Genomic DNA, 13,945 nt, shown 5'->3' on the forward strand with positions numbered 1-13,945 from the left:
TATTAAAAAGTTTGGAGGATGGACAAAGAAGTGCCAACTTTTTATTTTTCTAAGAGCATAATAAAAACCCAACTGTTATCAGCTATCACCGTCATAAAGGAATGTTTGAACGTATAAAAAAGGACGAAGTCACTGAATAAAAAAGTCCTCTAAGTTTAATAAAGTTAGCTTTATAGAAAAACTCAATACATTGTCATTTACTTTTCTGAGTTTACTGAGAATGACTTAAACTTAAAAAAAAAAATTGGTCTTGGGTACCACTAATGTAGTCATTCCCTTTTATTTAAGTGAAGCTTCAGTCTCAGTGTATGTGGCTTTCTTAAGTCTTACAGCTAGCTACTGGTTGAAACAAAAGGCTGAGAGGAATTTAGAAGTACTTAGTAGTCTTTTTCTTAGGGTGACTTGCTTTGATCGCACATCTAACATTTTGATGTAGTAAATAACATTTTATCCTTTCTGCTTCCCTTACTGTCCATTTCCTACAGAAACATCACATTCTCCCACTATGTATTCAGTACTCTGTAATCCTCTGTATTTTCCAGACCCTTGAGCCTTAATTTTGTTGTTGTGGCTATCTAATGCTTTTTTCATGGTCTGCTTAGTACTTTCTGATTTATTTGTATTTAATATATACATACATTCAGTATAGCACAGAAATGTTTAAAATGAAAAAATTTTCAACCTCAATCCCTTGTCCTTTTCTTTAAAGGTAGTCACTGTAAATTTCTAGTATAACTTTTTAAAAAACATTTTATACATATACCAGTACCTGGATATATTTAAACATGTCTTCTAATATATACATCTATTAAAACATACAGCAATGGGTTTACATTTATGGTACATTTTTAGCTTTATTCCTGGCTCTACTTTGGCCTCACCCTTGTTTTTCTGTTTTTAAGAGTTTATGTTTAATTTATGCTCTCATCACACATTTTTAAATACACTTATATTTAGATGCTTTTTCATACAAGTAAGGATACAAAAAAATAAATAGTACTTTTTAGTATATTTTTAGTATGCTACAATTAAATCTTGATTGATAATAATTACTCCTTTACAAGTGCTAATGATTGTAAGCCAAGAATTTTTTTTTTACCAGTTAAAAGTATTAGCATTATTCCTTGGCATGTATGTCATTAAATCTTTTCCTCAAATTTTATAACAAACTATGTGTAAGAAGTAAAATTTGCTGTTTTCTGGCTAATTTTTGTGTTGGGTGAGTCATCTATAAAGTGGGGAGGAAGAGGAGAAGGGTAAGTGTGTATGTCAGATTTTGTTTAATTTGGAAAGGTATTAAATTATCACAAGGAGAGGGTATATTATATGCCAACAACCATATCCATTCATAAAAATGAGATTTATCATAGCAGTCATAGTATAAAGCATTTGGTTCTTTTTATTGTAAATGTATCATCCGTTCCTTTTGCTGATGTTCCGTAGCTAAGTGTTATGTACTTTTTTGATTACATTTTTCTTTCCTACTGAGATATAACAAGTTTGAGCAAATCACTGAACTGTGGGCTGAGACTCCTTCTCTTTGGTAACAATGGACATCTTTCAGAGCACAGTGGTACTTTGAGCATCATAGGTCTGTTTTACCTGGACTTGACAGGTTTCCTAGACAATGAATTTGGTGTCTTGATGAAAGAAATCTGCTAAACTGGTATAAGATGCATGCATTTTTTGGCATACTGTTTCTTATTGTGTTAGTTTAACTTATTGAAAGTCACTTTTCAGACAGAAGCAACTAATATGAGATTTAATGCTGGGTGTTTGACATTTCAAAATTAAGTAATATTAGCTAGGTGAAAAAAATTTTTTTCTCTATTTATAAACTGGATAATCTTGAACGATTACACAGTCCAACCCAAATAATCTTAAATGAATTGGTTGCATGGTGTAGTTTACAAATTTGAAAAACTTGCTCTTAGGCCTTGCCTGATATACTTTATGTATAAATATACAAATTAAATATATTTGTTAAGGTTATCTAGCTTGAATACTGCTTGTCAGATTTCTTTTTCTTAAATTCTAGTTTGGCCCAAAATCAATGTTGTAATTATGATGATTATGACTATTGGTATGTTTAAAGGGACACATAGGTTTAACTTTACAACATTCAAAGTTAGGCAGGGAATTTCTGCTTTGTAGGGTATGGGAAGCTAATGTTAATTTATTGTCAGGGAAGAGAACTTAAATAATAGTAATTTTTTGTTTTTGAATCTACACTTCTGGAAAAAATTTTTTTTAATGAGCTAGCAAGTACAATTATTATATTCATCAGCTAAGAACTGAATAACTTTAGTTTCAGCCCTGACTCTTTCATTACTTAGTTGTATGACATTGGGAAAATCCCTGTGGGCTTTAGTTTCTTCACTTTTTATTTTATTAAAAAAAAAATTTTATTGAAGTATAGTTGATATACAGTATTGTGTAAGTTTCAGGTGTATAGCCAGCAATTCAGTTATATATATATAACTGAATATATATATATATATTCTTTTTCAGATTCTTTTCCCTTATAGGTTATTACATAATATTGAGTAAAGTTCCCTGTGCTATAGAGTAGGTCCTTTGTTGGTTATCTATTTTATACATAGTAGTGTGTATATGTTAATCACTGCCTCCTAATTTATTCCTCCTCCCACCCTCCTTTCCCCTTTGGTAACCATAAGTTTTTTTTCTGTGTCTTTGAGTCTCTTTCTGATTTGGAAATATGTTCATTTCTGTCTTTTTTTTTTTTTCTTTCAGATTCCACATATAAACAATGTCATATGATATTCACTTTTTAAATAGTGGAGTTGAACTCCTAGTTTATCTCTGAAATCCCGATCACTTCTAAAATTTGGTGACATTTTAAGATTCTTCAGCCCCTCTCCCCAGGCCAAGATAGTTTTGAATTACATTTAAATTTACCTTTTATTTTTTTCTATATATAAATATGGTTTTAGGACTTTGAAATTGAGAGGGTACAAGTTCTAAACCAGAGAGAATCTTCTTAATAATCCCTTTGCTGACAACGATGTATGACCTAAGGAAGGAGTTAGGGGTTCTAGGCTAGTGTGAGATAGGAATAATACTTTATGTGTATGTATGTATTTGTTATGTATGTATTTAAAGGTATGTGTACATATATATATATATATATATATATACACACACACACATACATACATACATGTAAGTGTATATAATTCACTCTCGTGCTATCAACTAATGTTATCGTTAAGTCCCAGTAGGCAGGCATTGTGTACCTGGATATAGGGATTAAGGCCTTTACAAGTGTTCCTTTCCCTCTTCTAGTTGTAAGGCTGGAACTAGCATGTATTCCTGCTCCTTCAAGAGTAGAGCATCTCTTCCCCCTATGCTTCCCTCTCCTAGCTACAGTGAGTTTCCACCAGGCTATTATGGTTTTGATGTACTTCTCCCTATATATTAAGGATTTTCCTCCTTATGTTAGTGCAGGGTAGGTTCTTGTTTCATCACAGAAAGAATTCAGAGATGAGACATAGAGGCCAAGTAAACAAAGTGAGGATTTATTGAGCGACAGTACAACTCTCCGAAGGGAAAGCCGGCAGGCTCAGGTGCGCCCCAGAGTTCCTTTTAGCAAGATGGTTATATGGGATGTGAAAATGATTGGGTGGAATATTCATTGAGGAGGGAGGAGTTTTGGGGGTAATGTCCTGGTTTTTATCCCAGCTCCACCTTCCTGAAGGGAGGGGAAATTTTTGTCCTTATTTGGTCTTCTTGGATCTGTCATGGCATCAGGTGCATGATGGGTACTGCTCTGGTTGCAAGGCTGATTCTGTGGAAATGAGGGAATAATGAGCAAAAGGTTACTTTCAGATTCTGGAGGTTTCTGCCTTTCTTTCTTTGCCTCTAGGACCCCTGTTATCACAAGATGTATGGTTTCCTGTCACATGACCTGTGACATGCTCACTGAGAACTAACTTCTCTGCTCACATCTGGCTAACTGCCTGCTCTAACACTTAGGGGAGATAATCCTGATGAGTGTGGTTAAATTAGCACCTAGGTTAATTAACCACCTAAGTTAATTAGCAATTTTATTCCAAGTTGTATTTGGACTAAATTATTTTTTGACTTCTTAACTTTCTTTATTCTGTGGGCTAATGTTGAAACATATTTGTTCTAGAGACTGACAATTTTAGGGATGCTGGAACTGCTTTTCTCTGGACTGGATGTACTTTGATTCTTTTGATCACAATGAGATTTAAATTTCAGTACACTAGGAAACAAAAACCTATGAAAAGGATTTCTCCCACCCTTTATTTCCTATCCAAAGGAATGTAAACAATACCTCTACTTTTCTGTACCCACCTGAAGGTGGGAATTGTCCAAAAAGTCCTTGTACTGAGAACTAGCTTTGTTAGCTTAAAGATTGTAGGTTGACCAACAGGAGAGTTTTGCCTCTAATCTGTGTCCAGGCATCTGTAGATACTAGCAAATGACTGCTCCAGCAAAAGGAAGTGTTCTGACCTTTCTCTATGGAAGAAATTGTGGGGTCCAGTGACAACTTCTTTTTGCCTTGTTTAGAAAACTAGGAGATTGATTTGTCCTATAATCTATATATGGGGACAAACATATCAAACATGAAAAAGAGAAATAAGAGATCTTTCAACACAGAATTTGCAGAAGTTACTCATTTTATCTAAGGGAAAAAAATGTAATCCATCTTGTAGGAAAGGGTGCAGGAACTTTTTATACCTTGCCTAGGAATGAGGGTTATTATTTGCTAGTCCCATTTGTTTCCACAGGGTCAAATTGTTACATGGTGGTACCAGGAATCTTAGACCTCAAGTATTACTTCTTAATATAAAACTAGAGAGCTAAAATACTTTAGAGAATACTTTTATCTAAATTCTTGAGATATGAATAAGAGGACCTAACAATTTGTTTTCTTTTGTTCATTTGGTAAAAGAAAAATGATTAGGAATGGGGAGATGTTTCTCAAATTTTTAGTTAAAATCATATAACTGCTGATTAACATAAGATTTTGTCTCAAACTATGAAGGCACTGAACACTGAGATGAGCTGTTAAACAATCTTATGACTAATATGTTAACAGTTTTACAGTTAAAACAAGAGAGTATTTTATGTTTCAAAGTATAAGGTAAAGTTTGCTTTACTATTGCAATACCGCCATATTCTTACCTATAATTCATTGGTGTTTAATTGTAGAGGAATTAGGCTTTGTTTCTTTGAAATATATGACCATTGGAAATAAGAATCAAAGGATTTTTTGGTTTGTTTTTGGTTTTGTTTTTTTTTACCTTTTTTTGGTAGTAGTAGCTTTTGATCTGTTCTAGTAGTTGCCAAAAGTTCACTCTAAATTTAAGTTAAATGCCACAAAGTAAGCATTTCCAATGTAAGAAAAATAGCATATCCTCTGGTATGCCATTTTTAGTACTGAGTGACAAAAGCAAAGCAAGGGCTTGAAACACACACTATAGTCATAAAATGTTAGGACTGAAAAGGGCTTTAGAAATTATCCACTCTAACTTCTTCCCTTTTAAAATTACCATCTTTGGATAGATGAATAACTGTTTTGAACCTTGATTTACTTTTATATAATTTGGCAACAGACTTGTTGAACCTTATGTGACTGTTATGATTGAATATAAAAAGATGACAGTTGTAAAATGTTAATGATTTTTATTGTTGTAACCAGTTATTATTACCCTAATTTTTAAAAACCAAGAACAGTAGCAAAAGATATCACGCATAAAACTACAAAACACAGGAAATACTTGAACAGAAAATTTTGACTCCAAACCCTTGCTTTTGTGTGTGAACTAACAGATAATAACTTACCTTTTTTATCCTTAATTTCATTTTAGTCATTTTACTATACATAAATAATCTGAGATTTAAAGTAAGGAAATACTGAAAACATGAAACTAAAATATAGTGCTAGATTTGAGAAATTCTTTCAAGACTTTCAGGAGAAAAACAATATAAGAGAAAAATGAAAGAAAAAGCAAAAAGAAAATTCATTTTTCTACTTTCTATTTATTTTAGGATTTTCTGTTTTTTAATACCATCAGTTTATCAATCCTAAAGATTCTTCTTTCTTCATTAGGAGTGATAATAATTTTAACACCAACTGAACTCATATCATCTCATGTCATTTTTTTTAAAAAAAGTCTTCCTTCATTCCCCTACCTTTAAATTTTATATTACTGGGAATTTAGTTAATTCGTCTTCTTGCCTTAAAGAACCTTAAAAGTATTTTTGACATTTGAGTTATCTTTAGCCTACTTTTAAAAGTCTCTGGAGAAAGAGATTCCACTATTTCACTGAAATCCATTCAGGTATTTAATAGCACTCATTGAAGAGATATTTCCATTTAATCAAATAGGTGGGCATAAAAGAGACATAAATCCTTGTATCTTGGGTATTTTCTTAATTCTGCAACTGACTTTAGAAGATAGCTAGGCTGTTTTATGAGGGAATAAAAATAACTAAGGAATTGTATCGACTGTGTCTCTGACATATAGTAAGCAGATAGTATTTTTTTATTGTCTACTTTTTTCCCAGTCTAGGTTGTATGGGTTCCTAAACTATCTGTACTGTTAAGTTAATGTAAACCTTTTGACCCCACTAGGTTGAGCTCCTTGAAGGAATTTCTTCTTCATCTGGAAGATCTTTAATCAGGCACAGCCCTGGGAGGTAGTCAGTCAGCTTTTGTTTGTTGGTTTGTTTTCTGAACTGGAGATATTTTGAGTTTTAGAGGCTTAAGAGTGTTTATAGACTCCTAAATATTTTGTAGAATAAGGCAGAGGACATCACATTTTGGGGCAATGACAACATTTCTCTTGGCAACACAGGGCTGTTGATAGTTAAGGAATGTGAGACTTAACAGAGACTTAGCCTCTCTGAAACTTTGTAGCATAGTTTTGCCTGTAGATGTGGACTTTGGAAAATAAATCCCATAGGTAAGAGAGTAACCAAAAGGTATGGCAGGCTAGGTTGTCTTTAAAAGTGTTGTGAGCACTACATTTTTAAATGGAGCTAGCGCCAATCAGGCAGGGCATTTCAGGAAATTCAATATAGGTAAACATCATGAAGGGATGTAATTATTACCTTGGAGCCAAATTTTGCCATTTAGCAGAGTCCTGGGATATGAATTTAGACCCCCAGATAAAGAACTGGTAAGAAAACAGAAGCAGGCACTAAAGCAGAATCCAACCCTGGAATCTTGTGCATACTAGGTTAGAGAAAGCTGAGACTCCAGAGCAGCATTAGAGCCTAGAGGTGGTATCTTATCTTTAGATTTGTTTAGCAGTCTAGGGGACTTGGGATGGTGGTGCAGCTTTGGCAGCAGTGGCTCTATGTCATTACTTGGTCTGGAAGGGTGACTAATGCTAAGCCCTAATGGATAAATAGGTAAGGCTATTTAATACTGAATTGCTTTCATCTGGAATCTTCCAGAGGCCTGTTTTGTCCAGATATAGAGCAAGAAAATGAGAGAGGGTGGGATGCAGAGCTGATCAATCTAGGAGGATTGCCTTGATTCCTGTTTAAATCCCTAGGGATTTGTTTGGAGCTTGACAGTACATTGTAGGTTCACAGAAAATATTTGTTGAATGACTGACTAAATGTAAACGGTCACTTCGATGCCCTAGGGCTAGTCATACAACCTAGTTTAAGTTATGTGGATCATTTCCTCTATGTGATTATGGGAATAATAAACTCATCACCTCAGAACTTGAATATAAAATCTCCGAGTTAAATTACTGATCTGGGCAATAGGTTTTATTGGTATCACTTTTGTTGCTTTTGTTCATTGATGTATACCCTACTCAGTAAATAATTATTGAATACATTTTGTTGCTGTATACTATGTTTAGTGATTAATTTTATTTCGTGTCTTTTTTCAGTAGGTGTTTTTTGAGAGTCACTGTGGGATCTATAAAGTGTAAGATGTACTCTCTGCCAATAAGGAGCTTAAGTGACCGTAGCTAACTCAGAGGAAGTTAAGTAACTGCAAGTCAGTAAATGCAGTGAGTGATGTTTGAGAAGAAAATATTTGTAACTGTACATTCAAAACTTGATAATGGCAGCCTAGTTAGTATTTTGAAAACATTATTCCCTAATAAAGGCACTGTTAAAAGAAATAGAAAGTACTGTTATTTCACATTTTAATTAGAGGAAAGAGAACCAATTTATTTTTCAGTAGAGGTGTTATTAGATCACTCATTAATATTTCCAAAAGAAAAATTATAGAATTCTAGTCAAGCTGCAGTAGGAAGGAAGTAAATGTTTTGTAAATAATCATTCACTGTATTTAAGATTTGATTGTTTCAATGCATTAATTAATACAGATGTTCAGGATATTGTTTTATATTTTTGGGTGAAAGCACATTAGTGTTGGTTAAGTTTTTGTGCCCTGTTTTTTGTATTAGATCCATTTTAATTTAATGAGAACAGTGCCATCTACTGAGTCACCAACATGATTTAATATCTGTTATTTACAAGGAAAAAAAGAGGGAAATACACTTCTATGAAGTTACTTTTCTTTCTTATTTTATTTATTTATTTATTTATTTGCGGTACGCGGGCCTCTCACCGCTGTGGCCTCTCCCGCTGCGGAGCCCAGGCTCCAGACGCACAGGCTCAGCGGCCATGGCTCACGGGCCCAGCCGCTCCACGGCACGTGGGATCCTCCCAGTCCGGGGCACGAAGCCGCGTCCCCTGCATCGGCAGGTGGACCCTCAACCACTGCGCCACCAGGGAAGCCCTCTTATTTTATTTTCAAATCTAATTGTTCAGTATCAAAAGAAGTTTTAATGAAAGAATATGAGTAAACATGTGCTTTGATGCTAAAAAATTCCTTGGTTGGAAATAGCAATTGAATTTGAGCTTTAAATACATTCTTTTTCTAGTACGTTAAACAGATTGAATGCTATCAAAAGCCTCTTGAACTACTTGTAGAATATATCACTTTATCCATCATCATCCCCATGCTTTCTTACTTTTATACTCATTATTCCATAAGCATATTTTTCTGCTTAAGTCAAAGTTTTTTAAATAATGGATTGAATTCTTATCTTTTCAATTCAGTGGGGTAATTAAGTGAATTGTGAAAATTATCCCAATATCCCATCATTATATAAATTCATAGCATGTTTATAAACATATGGTTACATTTGGCCTTGAAAAGATATTCTAGGAAATCTCTATTTCCAAGAATAAAAAAGCATCTTGAAGAAAATATGTTGTGCTGTATATTGTAGCTAAATTAAAATCATTCTAAGCACATGAAGTAGTATGTAATATATATATTTTTGATTTGTTATTCTTAATTTATTGGTACTGAATTATGGCTGTGTTTAAGCACCTCTGTTGAGGTGCTTTTCATCACCCATGACTTGGTGCTTTTCACCATGGGTGCTTTTCATCACCCATGACTGATGAAAAAGTTACTCTTCCTCAAGAACTAAGCAAACCTATTTTCCCCTGCATGAATAAATCTATTGGTATGCTAAGGAATTGGTTGTACACAACTGAAAGGGAAAACTGTCACTGTCATTGTGAAATTGAATTAAAATGTGATCTTACTTTTCTCTGTTCTATATACTTCTCTCATTTCTGTTAACAGACCCCCTTCCTCCCCCAACACATACCATTGTGCTTTTGTTGAGATTACTGAACATAATATTCTACCCTTGTTTATTGAGGTGGGGACTTAATCCAGATGTAGTCAATTATAATGCCCCATCCCACTGACTATGGCAGTATATCCAGGGGCAGACAGGAGTTCTAACCTACCAAAGGTCATGCTCACCCTTGCATCTCCCACACCATGTAGATAGATAACCTATGTTTAGCTGGAGAGAATGAGATCCACTCGCAGAGTGAAGAGGCAGAGATAATCCTGACTGTGTGGTCAACTCCCAGGTTCTAGTTCCTCTTGTCCCTGTAGTGGCCCTATATCTGGCCAGTTTTTGATACACTGAGATGTCTAGATATCCTATAATAACCATACCCTACCTCTCTTTTTAAAACTTAAGTTATATCATTTACAATCAAAATAAATCTTTATTTTTCATACTTAATGTTGCCAGTTCATTTTTAAAGCACATTTGCTGAGAAAGCTGACTCTGCTTTAGTCCTCAAATTTAAATCTTTTCCTGCGGGCTAGAAAAGGCCTCCATTTTATCATTAAGTCGAGGGTTTAGAAACAAGGTTTTCGGCTCAAGGGATACTTGTGTTTTATATTTTTATTACCACTCTTCTTTCAGTCTTGGAACATGTGTAATACTTCTAATTAGTTCAGGAATGAGGGTGGGGATTTGGGAGGAAACTAGTGAAGTCAACAAATGTTTGAGATTCCAGGCATGGGACAATTCTTGTAATGATAAAAGAAGTTTAGAAAATTCTCACTAAGGAAGGTTCTGAACACAGCCACCTTCCTTGAGAGTATCCTCTGCCTCTCTACCCTTTAACCTGGGACAGTCTTAGCAATGTGGGTGGAATTCTGGGTGAGTATCTTTGCCAGCCTAAGATTTCTCCTTACTTCTTGTGGAATATTTTTGGGCAAGTTATCTTCCTAAATGTGTATAGCCCTTCCCTGCTTCCTCCCTGCCAATCTCTTGTCCTTCTGACCCTAAATAAAATGTCAGAAGGATTCCTTTGCCTTAAGCCATTCATTTGACATCTGCCTGCACAGCTGTTAGAATGAGAACTAAGAAATTTCAGAGTCCCTAAAAACACTTCTGATTAGGCTAGTCACTTACTGTCTCAATACTTAACAATCACATCTTTAAATGAGTAAGTTGAACTAGTAGGTGACCTCATTAGTGTTTTCAGCTCTGAGAAATCAACAATTCTAAATAAATTGCTTGTTTTAATGACTTATCTTTTTGGTTCACTTAAACGTATCATTAAGTGCCTACTGTGTACCAGTTACTGGACTAGGTGCTCTGGGGAATTAAATACAATATTCATTTCCTGTCAATAGAATTTTAAGCTATTTAGGGGATTAACCAGAGAGAAATATCAATTAAGAAACAACATGGTGTGGTGTAGTGTTTCTCAAAGTGTGTCACATTCAGATACTTGGGATGAATATAAGGTGTTCAGGACAACGCATTAAATAACATCAAATTGCATAAAAACGTTTTCCGTTTTTCTCTTTCAATCCTTTTCCTTGTATCTATAAACATAAGCCCTTAGCACCTCTTGAACACATTCTCCCTTTTTAACAAAGAGGGGCTCAGGCTCAGAACATTCTGTGGGCAACATTCTCTAGTAGAATTTAATGATATTCTACTGTTATCTTTACTGTTGTGTGTATATATATATATTTTTAAAAAATATTTTTATTGGCGTATACTTGATTTACAATGTTGTGTTAGTTTCTGCTGTACAGCAAAGTGAATCAGTTATACATATACATATACACATACTCTTTTTTACATTCTTTTATAAATTGGGAGATTGGGATTGACATATATACTGTTATCTTTTATTTATGGCAAGTCATCCATTTCTCTCATTTGTGGTAATGATATAAAGGTTTTGTTTAGAAGTTTTTGTTTTAAAAAGTGAGTTGATTAAAAATGGCTAACATTGGAAATTTGGTATACTGTTTCAAGAACTGCCAAAATTAATGTCTTCCTTCTCTTGCCTGGATTGTTTTAATTTCTTTTAAATCAAAACAAAGTAGAAATTTTAGGAGAGATGGTTCAAAGGTACTCATTCTTTCTTTATTCCTTATCAAATGTAATGTCTTAATATTTATGTGCTCTACTTTCAGTCATCTGTCTGAAAGTGGGACTCTTCACTTGTCCAAAGGGTGTTGGTTCCAGATATGATATTGTTCCTTCAATGATTAAGGGCAGAGGAGTACAGAAGGATTGTGCATAACCTTTACTAGGATAGATATTTTGGGTCCTATGGTGAAATTTAGTCATAAGTTTATCCCTAGTGAAATCTCATCAGACTTCTTCTCAGGCAAAATTCCTTTAGTTTTTTTCTTTTGCTATATTTTGGTAATCAGATGGATAAGTCTCTCTCTAAAATAGACTGGTCAAAACATCAGGGAGTAGGATTTCTTAATTTCAGAAGGAGAATTTGCATGTGTTATTCATTTTCCCGTAGTGTAGATGTGACTGATATAATTTCAACCTTGATTGGCAAATCTTGCCATAATTTAATAATACGATAGGTTACTCGAAGAAGGAACGATTGGAGCATGACACATTTGAAGGATTTCAGGTTCCCTATATAGATTTAATTGCCTTGTAATTACATATAAATAATTGAAGATTGAGAAGCACTGGTGTAGTGGAAAGTGCACGGAATCTGTTGTTAGGATAAGTTGGATTTTCTTTGGCTCTACTACTAGCTATAGTGACCTTGCTTAGGACCCTTAAGTTCTCTCTGTTTTTATTTTAATTAATTAATTAATTCATTCATTTTTGGCTGCGTTGGGTCTTCATTGCTGCCCGCCTGCTTTCTTTAGTTGCGGCAAGAGGGGGCTACTCTTTGTTGCGGTGCGCGGGCTTCTCATTGTGGTGGCCTCTCCTGTTGTGGAGCACGGGCTCTAGGCGCACAGGCTTCAGTAGTTGTGGCACGTGGGCTCAGTAGTTGTGGCTCTCAGGCTCTAGAGCGCAGGCTCAGTAGTTGTGGCGCACAGGCTTAGTTACTCCGCGCCATGTGGGATCTTCCCAGACCAGGGCTTGAACCTGTGTCCCCTGCATTGGCAGGCGGATTCTTAACCACTGCTCCACCAGGGAAGCCTCTCTGTGTTTTTAGATGGATTATACATTTTGTAAAGTCCTTTCCAGCTCTAAAGTTTTGTAATAACCTACTATATACCCTACTTTAAGTTCCTTGCTGCTCTTAAGTGTAGTCTGTGGTCTAGTAACAGTGTCATCTGGGAGTTAATTAGGAGCACAGAGTCTCAGGCCTCAGTCCTAGACCTACTGAATCAGAATCTGCATTTTAACAAGATTCCTGGGTGGTTACATGGAAATGAAAGTTTGAGAAGCACTGCTATAAACTACTTACGTATTTTAGTTGTTACTTGAATGTTCAGTTGCTCATCTGAACATAGGTGAAAGTGTTTTAGAACGCATAGGAATTGATTTGAAAAAAGGGAAATGTGGAGATTCATGTAGATTAGCATAACTGAAGAACAATTAAACTTGATAATACTATTTCAAATTGTGAATTATTTAAATGGTTAGAATTCATTTTAGAGAAAAAAAGGAATTAAAAAACAGTTCATCTCTTTAATACAGAAGAGAAAGATGATAGCCAGCGTTTATTAAGAATATACTAGTTTCAGGAATTCCCTGGTGGTCCAGTGATTAGGACTCCGTGTTCTCACTGCCGAGGGCCTGGGTTCAATTCCTGGTCCGGGAATTAAGATCCCAGAAGCTGTGCGGCATGACCAGGTTGGGAGAGAAAAGGAATATACTAGTTTTAATTACATGATTGTATTATTCTGTTGGTAGCACCGTGGGATTGACATGAGGGTATTTTAACTTTTCCTGTTAATTTCCACCAAAAATTCCCACCCCCACCAAACCTTCCAAATAAATTTAGATTGCATATAGAAAGTATGCTTGCTGTGAAAACTTAAGTCTTTTAGCTTTATGCTCTTCCGGGCAGATTTCTATCCAGGAGTCCCTCTTACATAGATATCACTGGCATCATCATACACATTTTCAAGATAAGAAGACAGGTTGCAGAGAGGTTTAGTAAATTGACTAAGGTCTCTCAGCTAATAAATGACTGAGCCATGATTCATATCTTAGGCTGACTGGGTTTAGTTTTTCTACCATTATACCTTACTGTTTCTTTCTTGAAAAAAAAATTCAAATTTATTACAGAATATCTAAAGGCTGAACATTTACTTTATAAAAGAATTATGCTTCCTTTAAAAACCATCAGAAGGCTTTCACAGTCC

At 34.9% G+C, this 13,945-nt stretch overlaps 1 protein-coding gene across 5 annotated transcripts in view; it reads left to right on the forward strand.

Moving 5' to 3' along the window:
- GPHN (gephyrin) overlaps nt 1-13,945 on the forward strand; it is a 636,104-nt gene that overhangs the window by 41,974 nt on the left and 580,185 nt on the right. Inside the window, exon 1 of one of the 5 annotated variants that reach the window (XM_032623647.1) lies at nt 10,409-10,508. The exons of the other annotated variants lie outside the window; for them this stretch is intronic. The gene's annotated coding sequence lies outside the window, so the exon portion shown is untranslated. Of the gene's footprint in view, nt 1-10,408; nt 10,509-13,945 lie in introns of those variants that run through there. 5 annotated transcript variants of the gene reach the window in all.

This window comes from Phocoena sinus, chromosome 2 (genome assembly GCF_008692025.1).
Source record: "Phocoena sinus isolate mPhoSin1 chromosome 2, mPhoSin1.pri, whole genome shotgun sequence".
NCBI lineage: Eukaryota > Metazoa > Chordata > Mammalia > Artiodactyla > Phocoenidae > Phocoena > Phocoena sinus.